General features: G+C 39.0%; 1 pseudogene; it reads right to left on the minus strand.

The window, feature by feature from the left end:
* Positions 1 to 271: 271 nt before the first annotated feature.
* On the minus strand, positions 272 to 1,013 carry LOC116895696 (annotated as a pseudogene).
* Positions 1,014 to 5,480: the final 4,467 nt, after the last annotated feature.

Genomic DNA, 5,480 nt, shown 5'->3' on the forward strand with positions numbered 1-5,480 from the left:
TGTTTAAAGAGGGATGAATCCCCCTCCCAAAGATTCTCTGAAGAGGGAGGCCACCCCTTACACAGATGCTCTGAAGAGGGAGAACTTCCCTCACAGATGCCTTGCGTTAGAATCAGTCTGTACCATTCAGAACAACACCAGCTGCGCTGGTGGAGATTGTGGGTTTGCAAAGACACCTAAGCTTTCATTAAACTGGAAAGCAAATGAGTTTTTATGTCTACAAATTATACATTTAATAGTTTCACAAAATTGGCAGAGTATGTGATGACATCTAGGATGTTTTCACCAAACCATATACATAAATATGGAGGTCGTCATCAAATTTGATAAAATAGACAGAGGGCTTGTCCTCTACTTGGTGGATGATCATGATAGTCCTTTGCAAGCCATCTTCTTTGGCATATTCAATGTGCTTGCCTAATGGCTGTCCACAACTTCCCCTGGCTCCTTTTCTGATGGAGGTGAATCTTGGAATCAGGCATGATGCAGAGGTCACCTTCTATGTAATCATTTAAGATCTGGTGTTATGTACCAGAAAGGGTTTTTCTCATAAGTGATATAAAACCATATGTTCATGACAGGAGCCTGTGCCAACACCAACCCCCTCCTTTCATCTTTGCCAATCGTTGTGTCCTCTAAGTGTGCCTCGCTAATCTGAGATGTTGCAACTCTATCAGGTAGGACGTCAAGTGCAGAAACTCTTTCATTTTCATTAAGTTCTAGTCCATAAACACAGTCAAATCTATCATACTTCATAAAATACAGGGAAAGATTCACAGGGACCCAGCACAGGACAGTCCCCTTCCACTGGATGACAGAGCCATTGCCTCTCTCCACCCAGGCTGGATCATGCAGCCTACGATTTTCTGCCTGGGCAGGGACACAGGCTGTTTGGTCCCACACTGGTCCGATATATTTTTGTGAGATGTCCTCTTCTTCTTTGTAGATACTCCATCATGGCCTGTATCAACTCTGGACTGATGGCCAGGTTTCTTTCTGAATGGAGCCTTCATTCATCTATATCTAAGTGAGCAGCAGAGCTGCTGGACTAGGGTGAAAATCCAGTGTTCTCAGCTGTGAGACTGCCCAAAAGTCAGTGTTCTTGGTAACCCACCATCCAGGTGTCTCCTTTACAAGTTCAGCAAAACACAGGGAATCCCAAGCACTCTCTCAGCCACCTATGCTACTCACAGGTCCAAGTTGTCTCATTCATGTTCCCTGTATGCTTAGCCACAGCCAGATGTCACCTAACCACTCCTGCTCCTCAACTCGGCAGCCACCACCCACTCCACTCCCCACTCTCCTCTACCACACATGACTTATACTTCTTTTATTAAATTTTATATTTGTTAGACATTTTATGTATTTACATTTCAAATATTATACCCTTTTCCCCCACTTTCCCATTAAAACCCCATCCCCCACTTCTATAGGGATGCTCACACTCGCCCCCACCCACTCCAACCTCAATGCTCTGGCATTACCCTAAACTGGGGAAACGAGCCTTCACAGGACCTAGGACTTTTCTTCCCATTGATGCTGGACAATGTCATCCTCGGCTACACATGCAACTAGAGTCGTGGGTACTCATTGGTTAGTGGTTTAGTCCCTGAGATCGCTGGTGGGGTCTAGTTGGGTGATATTGTTGTTCTTCCTATGGGGTTGCAAACCCCTTCAGCTCCTTCAGTCTTTTCTCTAACTCCTCGATTGGGGTCACTGTGCTCAGTCTGATGGTTATTTACTAGCATCCTAATGTGTATCAATAAGAGTCTGGCAGAGCTTCTCAGAGACAGGTATATCAGGCTCATGTCAGCAAGCACTTCTTGGAACCAGCAATAGTGACAGGGTTTTACAGCTGCATATAGGATGGATCCTCAGGTGAGGCAGTCTCTGATGATTTTTTTCATCCTTCTCTACTATTTGTCCCTGTATGTCCTCCCATGAGTATTTTGTTCTCCCTTCTAAGAACGAATGAAGCATCTACATTTTGGTCTTCCTTCTTGGTTTTCATACGATCTGTGACTGTTTTCTTAGTTATTCCAAATTTTTGGGCTAATATCCAGTTATCAGCGAGTGCATACCATGTGTGTTCTTCTGTGACTGGGTCAACTCACTCAGGATGTTATTTTCTAGTTCCATCCATTTGCCTAAGAGTTTCATGTAGACATTGTTTTTACTAGCTGAATTGTATTCCATTGTGCAAATGTATCACATTTTCTGCATCCATTCCTCTGTTGACAGAAATCTAGCTGCTTTCCAGCTTCTAGCTATTATAAATGAGTGTGCTATGAACATAGTGAAGCATGTGTTCTTGTTATATTTTGGAACATCATTTGGGTCCTCAGGTAGTACTATATACAATTTTTAGAGGAACCACCAGATTGAAGTCCAGAGTAGTTGTACCAGCTTGCAATTCTACGAACAATGGAGGAGTGTTCCTATTTCTCCACGTCCTCATCATCTACTATCACCTGAGTTTTTGATCTTAGGCAGTCTGACTAGTTTGAGGTAGAATCTCATGTTTGTTTTGATTGCATTTTCCTGATGACTAAGGATGTTGAACATTTTTCAGGTGTTTGATAGCCATTCAATATTCCCCAGTTGAGGATAACTTTTAGCTCTGTACCCCATATTTTAATAGATTTACTTGATTCTCTGGAGTCTAACTTCTCAAATTCTTTGTACATATTAGATATTAGCCCTCTATCAGATGTAGTATTGGTAAAAGTCTTTTCCCAATCTGTTGGTTGCTATTTTGTTCTATTGATAGTGTCTGTTACCTTACAGAAGCTTTGCAATTTTGTGAGGTTCCATGTGTCGACTCTTTATCATAGAGCATAAGCCACTGGCATTCTGTTCAGGAAATTTTCCCCTGTGGCTATATGTTCAAAGCTCTTCCCCATTTTCTCTTCTCTTAGTTTCATTGTATCTGGTTTTATGTGGAGGTTTTTGATCCACTGGACTTCAGCTTTATACAAGGAGATAAAAATGGGACAATATGCATTCTTCTACATGCTGACCTCCAGTTGAACTAGCAGCATTTCTTGAAAATTCTGTCTTTTGCCAGTAGACCAGTTTAGGCCCTTGTCAAAAATCAATTGACCATATGTTTTGGATTCATTTTTGGATCTTCAATTCTATTCCATTCATCTACCTGCCTGTCTCTCTACCAATACCATGCAGTTTTTAATCAAGATTGCTCTGTAATACAGCTTAAGGTCAAGGATGGTTACTCCCACAGAAGTTCTTTTATTGTTGAGAACAGTTTTCAATATCCTGTATTTTTTGTTATTCTAAATGAATTTGCAAATTGGTCTTTCTAATTCTATGAAGAATTGAGTTGGAATTTTGATGGGGATTGCATTGAATCTGTAGATTGCTTTCGGCAAGATGCCATTTTTCTCTATTAATCCTGCAAATCCATGAATATGGGAGGTCTTTCTATTTTCTTAAATCTTCTTCTATTTCTTTCTTCAAAGACTGGAAGTTCCTGTTATTACAAATCTTTCACAAGCTTGGTTCACTTAGTCATGCCACAGTATTTAATAATATTTGTGGCTATTGTGAAGAGTGTTATTTCCATAATTTCTTTCTAAGCCTGTTTATTCTTTATCCAAACACTTAGCTGAAGTTGTTTATCAGGTTAAGAGGTTGTCTGGTGGCATTTTTGGGGTCACTAATGTATACTATCATATCATCTGCAAATAGTGATATTTTGCCCTTTTCCTTTCCAATTTGTATCCCTTTGACATGCTTTTGTTTTCTTATCGCTATGGCTAGGACTTCAAGTACAATATTGAATAGGTGGGGAGAGAGTATGAAGCCTTTTCTAGTCCCTGATTTTAGTGGGATAGCTACAAGTTTCTCTCTAATTTGTTGCAGGCTACTGGTTTGCTGTATATTGCTTTTACTATGTTTCGGTATGGGCCTTGAATTCCTGCTATTTCCAAGAATTTTATCATGAAGCAGTGTTGAATTTTGTCAAAGTCTTTCTCCTCATCTAATGAGATGATTGTGTGGTTTTGTTTCCTTAAGTCTGTTTGTATAGTGGATTATACTGATAGATTTCCATATAGTGAACCATTCTTGTATCCCTAGAATGGAGTCTACTTTATCATGGTGAATGGTCCTTTAGATGTGTTCTTGTGTTCAGTATGTGAGAATTTTATTGAATATTTTTTCATCAATATTCATGAGGGAAATTGGTCTGAAGTTCTCTTTCTTTGTAGTGTCTGTGTGTGGTTTAGATGTAACTGTAATCATAGCTTTAAAGAATAAATTGGGGGTTGGGGATTTAGCTCAGTGGTAGAGCGCTTGCCTAGGAAGCGCAAGGCGCTGGGTGCGGTCCCCAGCGCCGAAAAAAAGAACGAAAAAAAAAAAAAAAAAAAAGAATAAATTGGGTAGTCTAGGGCTGGTCATTGAGAACATCAAAAACAGTAAAAATTGCACATACACATGGAAGCTGAATGAAGCTCTATTCAATGAAAACTTGGTCAAGGAAGAAATAAGACAGAAATCATAGACTTTGTAGAATTCAATGAAAAAGTGCAACATACCCTAACTTACATGATATAATGAAAGCAATACTAAGAGGAAAACTCTTATCTCTGAATACCTCCAAAAAGAAACTGGAGAGAGCATATGCTCACAGTGTGACTGCACATTTGAAAGTTCTAGAACAAAAAGAAGCAAATTTACCCAAGAACAGTAAATGACAGAAAATAATCAACTCCGAGCTGAAATCAACCAAGCAGAAACAACAAGAATTAGACAAAGAATCAACAAAATCAGAAGCTGGTCCTTTGAGAAAATCAACAAGACAGATAAAACCTCAGCCAGACTAAGAAGGGGGCACAGAGACAGTATCCCAATTACAAAAAGAAGAAATGAAAATTGAGACACAAAAACAGAAAGTGAGGAAATTCAAAGAATTATCAAGTTCTATACTCAACAAAACTGGAAAATCTGGGTGAAATGAAAAATTTTCTAGACAGGTATCAAAGTGAAATCAGGAACAGATAAATCATCAAATCACTCCCATAACCCCTAAAGAAATAAAAGCAGTCATTAAAAGTCTCCCAAACATAAAATGTCCAGGACCAGATGGGTTTAGTGCAGAATTTTCTATCAAATCTTCAAAGAAGACTTAATACTAATATTCTTCAAACTCTTGTGACTGTCTTTCTAAAAAGACATCTGGAGAATCCCAGATGGAGAGGTGAGATAATCTCAGGACACAAAGGGGGGTCCCTAGATTAAGTGCCCTACTAGCACAAGTGTAAAGATGTATATTTAAAGATGAAGAGATTACACTGTTTTATGCTGAAGAATGATACCTATTATAAATGATCTGCAAAAATATTTGATAGATTGAACAAAGTGGAAAGGTGAAAGTAATGTTGAATTAGAGATCCAGTCACTGAAAAAATCATGCTAACATTTTGGAGAAATCTAACATGGTGTGTACTGAATTGTTGCTA

Source organism: Rattus rattus, chromosome 3 (genome assembly GCF_011064425.1).
Source record: "Rattus rattus isolate New Zealand chromosome 3, Rrattus_CSIRO_v1, whole genome shotgun sequence".
NCBI classification, from domain to species: domain Eukaryota; kingdom Metazoa; phylum Chordata; class Mammalia; order Rodentia; family Muridae; genus Rattus; species Rattus rattus.